Consider the following 12,193-nt stretch of genomic DNA (forward strand, 5'->3'; position numbering starts at 1 on the left):
AGTGACACCTAGCCAATCTAGGAGACACCACTCTCCAAGAAGTAACAAATGGTGTGTAGGTAATGAACTCCTTGCTCTTGTGCTTCAAATGATAGTCTCCCCAACACTCAACTCTCTCTCATAGGATTTGGATTTTGTGGAAATAAGATTTGAGTGGAAAGCAACTTGGGGAAGGCTAGAGATTAAGATTCATATGGTAGGAATGGAATATCTTGGTCTCAACACATGAGTAGGTGGTTCTCTCTCAGAACATATGAGTTGGAATTGTGTATGTGTTCTGATGGCTCTCTCCACGAATGAAGAGGAGGTGGAGGGGTATATATAGCCTCCACACAAAATCCAACCGTTACACACAGTTTTCCAATCTCGGTGGGACCGAATCAACAAACTCGGTCGGACCGAAAAGGTAAACCTAGTGACCGTTAGAGATTTTCGGTGGGACTGACATGCAACTCGGTAGGACCGATATGGTTAGGGTTTGGGCATAACGTAATCTCGGTGAGACCGATTACACAAACTCGGTGAGACCGATTTTGGTAATTAGCTAACCAGAGAGTTGGTCAGGCAAACTCGGTGGGACCGATTTGCTCTTTCGGTGAGACCGAAAAGTTACAAAAAGGAAACACTGAATTTACATTGCAATCTCGGTGGGACCGAATCGCTCTTTCGGTGAAACCGAAAAGTTACAAAAGGGAAACAGAGAGTTTGCAATCCCATCTCGGTGAGACCGAGATCCCTATCGGTAGAACCGAATTGCTAGGGTTTGGCAGTGGCTTATGACAAGTGAAACTTGGTGGCGCCGGATAGAAAGAATCGATAGGACCGAGTTTGGCTTTGCGTTTAGGTCATAAGTGGATATGGGAAAGTAGTTGAGGGTTTTGGAGCATATCACTGAGCACATGAAGCAAGAGGCTCATTAAGCAACACCTCATCCCTCCTTGACAGTATTGGCTTTTCCTAAAGACTCTCAATGTGATCTTGGATCACTAAAATATAAAATGAAGAGTCTTGAGCTTTTGAGCTTGAGCCAATCCTTTGTCCTTAGCATTTTGAGGGTTCCACTTTCACATCCATGCCATGCCAATCATTGAGCTTTCCAGAAATAGTCATCTTGGAATAGCATTAGCTCAATGAGCTATATGTTGTTATGAATTACCAAAACCACCTAGGGATAGTTGCACTTTCAATATGCGTTGGAGCCAGTCGCCCCAAAGTTCAACCCTTGGTCCTCCTGTCCGATCACCTTCGATCACAGGGACCACCCCACTAGTATCTGTCATGGCGGATTCGCCGCACTAGTCCTAGACCCAATCATCGACGTATTTCACCTCACTCGAGTCCTTATGGATGGTGGCAGCAGCCTGAACCTGCTTTATCAGGACACAGTGCGCAAAATGGGTATAGACCCCTCAAGGATCAAAGCCACGAAAATGACCTTTAAGGGCGTCATTCCAGGTGTAGAGGGCCATTGCACAGGCTCAATTACACTGGAAGTGGTCTTCGGATCCCTGGATAATTTTCGAAGCAAAGAGTTAATCTTCGATATAGTCCCGTTCCGCAGTGGTTATCACGCGCTGCTCGGGCGAACCGCATTCACTAGATTCAATGCGGTACCGCATTATGCATACCTCAAGCTCAAGATGCCAGGACCTGGCGGGGTTATTACAGTCAATGGAAACACAGAGCGCTCTCTCCGGACAGAGGAGCACACCGCGGCCCTCGCAGCAGAAGCGCAAAGCAACCTCTCAAGGCAATCAACCAGTTCGGCGCTTCAAAGCCCGGACACCTTCAAGCGCGCTCGGGGCAATCGGCAAATAGACCGCCTGGCGCGATCTGAGCTTGCGTAGCAATATGGCGGCCACCCCAATCCCAGCCCAGTGGCGAAACTCGTGCCGCGCGTACATAATTACGCATTAAAAATACCATGGGCACAGGTGGGGAGGGGGACACAACTGCGGCACGCCCCAAAACGCGGCCTAAACCGCACTAGGGGCTTCCCGTTTGGTTATTTTTTTCTTTCAGGACCTTAATCTCTGGAAACACTGTCTGGCAGCACTATTGCCGAACACATGATACAGCAACCAAGGAGGTGAACAGCTACGTCATACCACGGAATTCCCAGGTTGATAATAGTAATGAGCGAAATATTCGATTTCATATCATTCCTCAGCTTGCCCTTGGAAGGGACATAGTCCTACTCTTTGCTTATCGCACTATCTGTATCACTCTGCTTTAACGCAATTTTTAATAAACAATGCATGACATTACGACTATTATTGCATTCTTGTTATATATATATATGTGTGTGTGTGTGTGTGTGTTCATTAATAACGCCTTGCAACCATACACTCTGGTACGACCAATACACCAAGGGCTTACGTACCCCACAATGCGGTGTGAAAAGTCCGAACACTTTCACAAGTGCGGCACCCCGAACTTATAGCATTATATGCATCAGCTCCGAATCATGTCTTTGGTCAAATGTTGGGTTTGCCCAGCTCCTATGTTTTGGTACCTTACATTCCGCTCTATCGGCTAAGGTAGCGCTAGGAGAACTACTGCGATTGTGCCCCGGTTCTGTCGGGCTTAGCACCTCAGTAGAGAAAGCTAAAACTGACTGTCATGATAAGGCGAGAGACTGGTCGTTGTTCGGCGAGGTTTTTCGAGTCCCTAAAGACTTATGCCGCTTAGGGCGAGGGGCCGGCCCTGTCCGGCTTACAGGCATGTATCGCGCCCCGAATTCGGCCTTCCGAATACCAGGGGCTTCGCCGAAATTTAAAATTATAGAATTCTATGGCTAAGTGAGAGTGATAAAGCATTATTAGTCTGGTTGCCTTGTTCGTTGTGCTGAGCACCTCCCTCGAAGGACCCAAATATGGGAACAAGAGTGCTCAGGTTTATCCCGAACACCCCAGCACTCGTGGCATGGGGGCAGAAGCCGAGGACTAGCCATCTCTCAGATTGGATAAACAGCCAAACAGAAGGTAATATTTTAAATTCAAACAAGCGTTGCATAGCGCATATGAAACATGTTTTCATAAATACAGGATAAAACGAGCGAGTTTACTCAAATATTACATCTTTTGAACACTCATCTGCGATAAGACGGGCACCCGGCAGAACACCCTCATAGTACATCTCAGGGTGGCGGTGCTCCTTGCCCTCCGGCGGCCCCTCCTTGATCATCTTCACGGCGTCTAGCTTGACCCACTGCAATTTCACACGGGCAAAAGCCCGGCGTGCACCTTCAATGCAGATGGATCGCTTGACGACCTCCAGCCGTGGGCAGGCATCCACAAGTCGCCTCACCAGGCCGAAGAAGCTGTTCGGAAGGGCGTCGCCATCCACAACCGGACTACGAAGCCCTTCATGGACTGATCGGCCGCCTTATGTAGCTCGACCATCTGCTTCAGCTGGTCGCTCATCGGCACCGGATGTTCGGCCTCAGCATACTGAGACCAGAACAGCTTCTCCATCGAGGTTCCGTCCTCGTCCTGGTAAAATTGTGCGGCATCGGACACACTACGGGGCAAATCTGCGAATGCTCCTGAAGAGCTCCGGATCCGAGTAAGTAATCGGTAATTTACTTTTACATGCTTGATTTGCATATAGAAAGCCTTACCCGCCGCTATCTTATTCATCGCGTCGATCTCTTGGAGGGCCTTTTGGGCCTCGGCCTTGGCACTTTTTACACTCTCAAGAGCCGCGGCAAGCTCAGACTCCCGCGTCTTGGAGTCAAGCTCCAACGTCTCGTGCTTCGCCACAAGAGCCTGGAGCTCTTGCTGCACCTCGCCCACCCGAGCCTCGTGCTTCTCTTGCTCGGTGCGCTCCTTGGCCACTGTATCTTCGGCCTTGGCCAGCGCTTGCTTCAGGGTCGCCACCTCGGTCGTGGCCCCTGGCAAACATACAATGATCCTGTCATTTTGCAATCGCGTCCTTTTTCATATATACATATCTATAGACGGGGTATTACTTACCCTTGTTCTCCTCGAGCTGCCTCTTGGCAAGGCCAAGCTCTTTCTTGGACCCCCTCGAGGTCCTGCTTCAGTACAGCGACCTCCGTAGTTAGTGCGGCGGACGCCAACAGCGAAGCCTGCATATGCACATTGACATACTTATATTAGACTCCTGCGATATTATTTGATCCTCTGTTCGGCTTTTCTTTGTGTACACCGAACAAAGCATCAGGGGCTACTGTCTATGCGGTAATATTTCTACTACATTTTAAAACACTTACCTCAAAGCCTGTTAGAAGGCTGGCACAGGCTTCAGTCAATCCGCTCTTGGCGGACTGAACCTTCTGGATCACCGCACTCATGATAGTGCGGTGCTCCTCATCGATGGAAGCGCTGCGAAGCGCTTCCAGCAGATTGTCCGGTGCCTCTGGATGGACAGAGGTCACCGGCACAGGCGTTTTGCCCCTCTTAGAAGGAGGCCGCCTGCCCGAGCCCGGAACCGCTGGAGGGTCCGGCGCGGTGTTCGGCTGAGGACCGAACTCGGAGCTCTCGGGGGCCCTATCCCCTCGGCTCCAGGAGTCCGGAAGGTCGCCTTGAGGCGCCTCCGGGACTGTCTCCCCTCGATTCGGTGCCTCTTGATACAACACCTCGGCGTCGTCGGCAGGATGAGGGAAGGTGGCAGTCGGGACTGGATCGCTATCCATGTCCGACGAGCCCATGGAGCCGTCCGATGATACCTCAATATTGGCTCGTGGCGACCTGCGTAATTATGTTCGGCGATTAGGGAAAGCAGTGCGACAAAGGAATCCTATGGGTTACTTTGGTATCCGAATACTTATGATCTCCCCGGGGGCTTGACCCTGGGCAACCACTCACCTTCGCCTTCATCGGTGGCGGTGGAACTGTCCGGAAGGAGAGTCTTTCCCTTCTTGGACCCTCCGGCCTCCCCAGTTGGGGCAGCCTTCCTTTTTCTGTCTCCCCCAGTCGGTGAGGGAGCATCTTCTTCTTCTTCCTCCTCATCTTCGGGGGAAGAGTGCGCCGCAGAGTCATCGGACAATGAGTCCGACGACGCCTGGCGTCGGAAACTCTTTCGAGCTCCCTTGTCCTTCTTGGTCTTCTCCGGCACCTTATAAGGGGCCGGAGTCAACATCTTCGCCAGAAGAGCGTCTGCAGGGCCTTCGGGCAAGGGAGTCGGACAGTTGATCTGTCCGGCCATCTTCTGCCATTCCTATCAAAGGTACGGGAGCTTAGATCCCGCATAGAGTCAATCTATATATAAAAAATAAGTATCCTGTGAAAGGTAAAGCAGCTTACCGCACTGGCTTGGTGCTTCGCGCTAAATCCGCGATCCTTAGTAATAGGGGGGGGGGACCTCGGTGCTTTTGAACAGCACCCTCCAGGCGTCTTCATGAGTCATGTCGAAGAGCATGTTCAGAGTTCGGTGCTGCGCCGGATTGAATTCCCACAAGTTGAACTCCCGTTGTTGGCACGGGAGTATCCGGCGGATGAGCATAACTTGGACTATGTTGACAAGCTTGAGCTTCTTGTCCACCATGTTTTGAATACATGTTTGGAGTCCGGTCAGCTCTTTCGAACTACCCCAGGACAGGCCCTTCTCTTTCCAGGAGGTGAGCCATGTGGGGAAGCCAGATCGGAACTCAGGGGCCGCCGCCCATGCAGGGTCGCGCGGCTCGGTGATATAGAACCACCCCGATTGCCACCCCTTTATGGTTTCCACAAAGGAGCCCTCGAGCCATGTTATGTTGGGCATCTTGCCCACCATGGCGCCTCCGCACTCCGCCTGGCGGCCACCCACCACCTTCGGCTTGACATTGAAGGTCTTCAGCCATAAGCCGAAGTAGGGCTTGATGCAGAGGAAGGCCTCGCACACGATGATAAACGCCGAGATGTTGAGGACGAAGTTCGGGGCCAGATCGTGGAAATCTAGGCTGTAATAGAACATGAGCCCCCGGACGAATGGATGGAGAGGGAATCCCAGTCCACGGAGGAAATGGGTGAGGAATACTACCCTCTCATGGGGCCTGGGGGTGGGGATGAGCTGCCCCTCATCTGGGAGCCGGTGCGCGATGTCGTCGGGTAGGTATCCGGCTCTCCTCAGTTTCTTGATGTCTCCCTCCGTGATGGAGGATACCATCCACTTGCCTCCCGCTCCGGACATGATTGGAGAAGGTCGAGGTGGGAAGTGCGGACTTGGGTGCTGGATCTTGAGTGTGTGAAAACGGATGAGCAGAGGAGGAAGAAGGCGTGGATAGAAAGGTGAATCCTTATCCCTTTATATGGGCAGACGAAACTAAGCGTCCCCACTTGCCTAGTAAAACTCGCTTATCCCCCAAGCGCCGCAATTGGTGGCGCGGTTGGGTTACCCACGCCCGTATTGATGAGAATCCCGTAATAAGGGGACATGATCTCCGCTTTGACAAGACATGTCGAAAAACTGCCTCGCGTTATGTGTGGGGCTGGTTAAAAGAAACGGTTTGAATAAGCACCGGGCCATGACATAACGTCATGCTGCCAAAACAATTCAGCAAATTAGATCTGTGAAAATATTATTCTCTCTACGGTGGAACATGGAACTTATTTTGCAGGGTCAGACACTATCCTCATATTCAAATTCTTCTGATGTATTCGGAGAAGGAACCCGCCTTGCAATGCCGAAGATAATACTACGCGCCGGACTCATCATCATTGAAGCCTGGTTCAGGGGCTACTGAGGGAGTCCTGGATTAGGGGGTCCCCGGACAGCCAGACTATCTCCATTGGCCGGACTGTTAGACTATGAAGATACAAGATTGAAGACTTCGTCTCGTGTCTGGATGGGACTCTACTTGGCGTGGAAGGCAAGCTAGGCAATACGTATATGGATATCTCCTCCTTTATAACCGGCCTTGTGTAACCCTAACCCTCTCCGGTGTCTATATAAACCGAAGGGTTTTAGTCCGTAGGACAACAACCATAACATACAATCATACCATAGGCTAGCTTCTAGGGTTTAGCCTCTCTGATCTCGTGGTATATCTACTCTTGTACTACCCATATCATCAATATTAATCAAGCAGGACGTAGGGTTTTACCTCCATCAAGAGGGCCCGAACCTGGGTAAAACATCGTGTCCCCTGCCTCCTGTTACCATCCAGCCTAGACGCACAGTTCGGGACCCCCTACCCGAGATCCGCCGGTTTTGACACCGACAATAGCCTTTACTATGCCTATTTTAGAAGTCCACATGTTGCTGTTTGAAAACAGAAAGTTTACCGCTGTTGCAATAATTCCCTAGAAAAGTCAGAATGTGATAAAATGTTGAAACCTTTTGCATACTAAGCTCTGATAAATTTATTATAGTGGGAATTTTCGTTCATAATTTTTGGATCTAGGGAAGTATGGATCTTGCTGCACTCTTTACAGACTGTCCTATTTAGGCAGATTGATGTTATGTTTGCATTGTTTACATATGTTTACTTCTTTAATGATTCTATTTGAGGATAGGATTATTAAATATGTAGAGGCATTTAGTATGCAATGTTGAATAATAATTTTAGTGGTTTGCTACAGTAGAGTATGATAAGGTTTTTGCAATGGTTTATACTAACTTATCTCACGAGTCCTTGTTGAGTTTTGTGTGGATGAAGCTTTTGAGATTTAGGGAGACCGTGATATGAGAGGAATTAAGGAGACACAAAAGCTCAATCTTGGGGATTCCCAAGGCATACCAAGATAATATTTCAAGAGGTCTCAAGCGTCTAAGCTTGGGGATGCCCCGGTTGGCATCCCACTTTTCTTCTTCAACAACTATCTGTTAGTTTCAATTGATCCTAAGTTTTTGCTTCTTCACATGATGTTTGCCATTCTTAGAATGTCATTTTCTTTTGTTTTTCTTGCTGTTTGAATAAAGTATCAAGATTTGAAATTATTAAATGTTAGAGGGTCTTCACATAGTTGCACATTTATTCGACTACTCATTGATCTTCACTTATATCTTTCGGAGTAGTTTGTCATTTGCTCTAGTGCTTCACTTATACCTTTTTAGAGCACGGTGGTCGTTTTATTTTATAGAAATAGATGAACTCTCATGATTCACCTAGATTATTTTGAGAGTCTTAATAGCATGGTAATTTCCTTAAAATCCTAATATGCTAGGTATTCAAGAATAATAAAATTCTCTTATGAGTGTGTTGAATACTATGAGAAGTTTGATACTTGATAATTGTTTTGAGATATGGAGATGGTGATATTAGAGTCATGCTAGTTGAGTAGTTGTGAATTTGAGAAATACTTGTGTTAAAGCTTGTGATTCCCGTAGCATGCACGTATGGTGAACCATTATGTGATGAAGTCAGAGCATTATTTATTTATTGATTGTCTTCCTTATGAGTGGCGGTCGGGGACGAGCGATGGTATTTTCCTACCAATCTATCCCCCTAGGTGCATGCGCGTAGTACTTTGTTTCCATAACTAATAGATTTTTGCAATAAGTATGTGAGTTCTTTATGACTAATGTTGAGTCCATGGATTATACGCACTCTCACCCTTCCACCATTGCTAGCCTCTCTAGTACCACGCAACTTTCGTCGGTACCATAAACCCACCATTTACCTTCCTCAAAACATCCACCATACCTACCTATTATGGTATTTCCATAGCCATTCCGAGATATATTGCCATGCAACTTTCCACCGTTCCGTTTATTATGACACGCTTCATCATTGTCATATTGCTTTGCATGATCATGTAGTTGACATCGTATTTGTGGCAAAGCCATCGTTCATAATTCTTTCATACATGTCACTCATGAGTCATTGCACATCCCGGTACACCGCTGGAGGCATTCATATAGAGTCATATCTTGTTCTAAGTATCGAGTTGTAATTCTTGAGTTGTAAGTAAATAAAAGTGTGATGATCATCATTATTAGAGCATTGTCCCAGTGAGGAAAGGATGATGGAGACTATGATTCCCCTATAAGTCGGGATGAGACTCCGGATGAAAGTAAATAAAAGAGGCCAAAGAAGCCCAAATAAAAAAAGAGAAAAAAAGAGGCCATGAAAAAAGAGAAAGGCCCAAATAAAAAAATAAAAAAATGAGAGAAAAAGAGAGAAGGGGCAATGCTACTATCCTTTTACCACACTTGTGTTTCAAAGTAGCACCATGATCTTCATGATATAGAGTCTCCTATGTTGTCACTTTCATATACTAGTGGGAATCTTTCATTGTAGAACTTGGCTTGTATATTCCAGTGATGGGCTTCCTCAAAATGCCCTAGGTCTTGTGAGCAAGCAAGTTGGATGCACACCCACTAGTTTCTTTTGTTGAGCTTTCATACACTTATAGCTCTAGTGCATCCGTTGCATGGCAATCCCTACTCACTCACATTGATATCTATTGATGGGCATCTCCATAGCCCATTGATACGCCTAGTTGATGTGAGACTATCTTCTCCTTTTTGTCTTCTCCACAACCACCATTCTATTCCACCTATAGTGCTATGTCCATGGCTCACGCTCATGTATTGCGTGAAGATTGAAAAAGTTTGAGAACATAAAAAGTACGAAACAATTGCTTGGCTTGTCATCGGGGTTGTGCATAATTTAAATATTTTGTGTGGTGAAGATGGAGCATAGCCAGACTATATGATTTTGTAGGGATAGCTTTCTTTGGCCATGTTATTTTGAGAAGACATAATTGCTTAGTTAGTATGCTTGAAGTATTATTATTTCTATGTCAATATTAAACTTTTGTCTTGAATCTTATGGATATGAATATTCATGCCAAAATTAAGAAGAATTACATTCAAATTATGCCAAGTAGCACTCCGCATCAAAAATTATGTTTTTATCATTTACCTACTCGAGGACGAGCAGGAATTAAGCTTGGGGATGCTGATACGTCTCCAACGTATCTATAATTTTTGATTGCTCCATGCTATATTATCTTCTGTTTTGGATGTTTATGGGCTTTATTATACACTTTTATATTATTTTTGGGGACTAACCTATTAACCCGGAGCCCAGTGCCAGTTTCTGTTTTTTGCCTATTTTAGGGTTTCGAAGAAAAGGAAAATCAAATGGAGTCCAATTGACCTGAAACTTCACGGAACTTATTTTTGGAAGGAAAGCAACCCGGGAGGCTTGGAGTCCACTTCAAGGGAGCTTCGAGGAAGCCACGAGGTAGGGGGCGCGCCCACCCCCCTGGGCGCGCTCTCCACCCCCGTGGGCCCCTCGTGGCCCCCCTGACATACATCTTCCACCTATATATCTCCATATACCCTAAAACTATCAGGGAACACAATAGATCGGGAGTTCTGCCGCCAGAAGCCTCCGTAGCCACCGAAAACCAATCTAGACCCGTTCCGGCACCCTGCAGAAGGGGGCAATCCCTCTCCGATGGCCATATTCATCATCCCGGTGCTCTCCATGACGAGGAGGGAGTAGTTCTCCCTCGGGATTGAGGGTATGTACCAGTAGCTATGTGTTTGATCTCTCTCTCTCTCGTGTTCTTGAGGTGATACGATCTTGATGTATCGCGAGCTTTGCTATTATATTTGGATCCTATGATGTTTCTCCTCCCCCTCTCTCTCTTGTAATGGATTGAGTTTCCCCTTTGAAGTTATCTTATCGGATTGAGTCTTTAAAGATTTGAGAACACTTTATGTATGTCTTGTCATGCGTATCTGTGGTGACAATGGGATATCACGTGATTCACTTGATGTATGTTTTGGTGATCAACTTGCGGGTTCCGCCCATGAACCTATACATAGGGGTTGGCACACGTTTTCGTCGTGATTCTCTGGTAGAAACTTTGGGGCACTCTTTGAGGTTCTATGTGTTGGTTGAATAGATGAATCTGAGATTGTGTGATGCATATCGTATAATCATACCCACGGATACTTGAGGTGACATTGGAGTATCTAGGTGACATTAGGGTTTTGGTTGATTTGTGTCTTAAGGTGTTATTCTAGTACGAACTCTAGGGCTGTTTGTGACACTTATAGGAATAGCCCAACGGATTGATTGGAAAGAATAACTTTGAGGTGGTTTCGTACCCTACCATAATCTCTTCATTTGTTCTCCGCTATTAGTGACTTCAGAGTGACTCTTTGTTGCATGTTGAGGGATAGTTATGTGATCCAATTATGTTATTATTGTTGAGGGAACTTGCACTAGCGAAAGTATGAACCCTAGGCCTTGTTTCAATGCATTGCAATACCGTTTACGCTCACTTTTATCATTAGTTACCTTGCTGTTTTTATATTTTCAGATTACAAAAACTATTATCTACCATCCATATACCACTTGTATCACCATCTCTTCACTGAACTAGTGCACCTATACAATTTACCATTGTATTGGGTGTGTTGGGGACACAAGAGACTCTTTGTTATTTGGTTGCAGGGTTGCTTGAGAGAGATCATCTTCATCCTACACCTCCTACAGATTGATAAACCTTAGGTCATCCACTTGAGGGAAATTTGCTACTGTCCTACAAACCTGTGCACTTGGAGGCCCAACAACGTCTATAAGAAGAAGGTTGTGTAGTAGACATCAGGTAACATAGTGTTATTCGAAATTTCTCCGGTTCCGTGTTATTCGGAATGAGTTCGTTAACAAGACTTGATCAACCTTGTTAGTGGATTCCTTTTGATGATCATGAGATGGATGAAACTAGAAGGCACAACCTTCTGTACCACACTTTTACTTTCTGTTATTTATATTAAATCAAATAAAAATAAATATTTTTTTGTCTGTTATCTGATTATCCGTGCAATATAAAAATACCTCGAAAATAAATGTTCTCCAAATGCCCTAAAATTTAAATATGATTTTTTCTAGAATATTTGAGAATATTTGGCACTGAGAACACAGCAGGGGGGTCAACCACCTGCCCACGAGGGTGGAGGGCGCCCCCTGCCTCATGGGCCCACGGTGGCCCTCCTCCACTTATTCCTGCACCCATACACTCCTTCTTCCTCCCACAAACACGAATAACCAGCTCAAACCCGAGTCCAAGCTTGTTTTGCTGCCATTTTCGATCTCCTTTCTCAAAGCACCTCTCACAAAACTGCTTGGGGACATTGTTCCTTGGTATGTGACTCCTCCATTGGTCCAATTAGTTTTTGTTCTAGTGCTTTATTCATTGCAAATTTTTGCTGCTTGGATGACCCTGTTCTTGAGCTTGCATGTTAAATTTATATGGTTCCAAGTAGTTTTGATGCATGATATAGG

Source organism: Triticum urartu, chromosome 2 (assembly GCF_003073215.2).
Source record: "Triticum urartu cultivar G1812 chromosome 2, Tu2.1, whole genome shotgun sequence".
Lineage (NCBI taxonomy): Eukaryota > Viridiplantae > Streptophyta > Magnoliopsida > Poales > Poaceae > Triticum > Triticum urartu.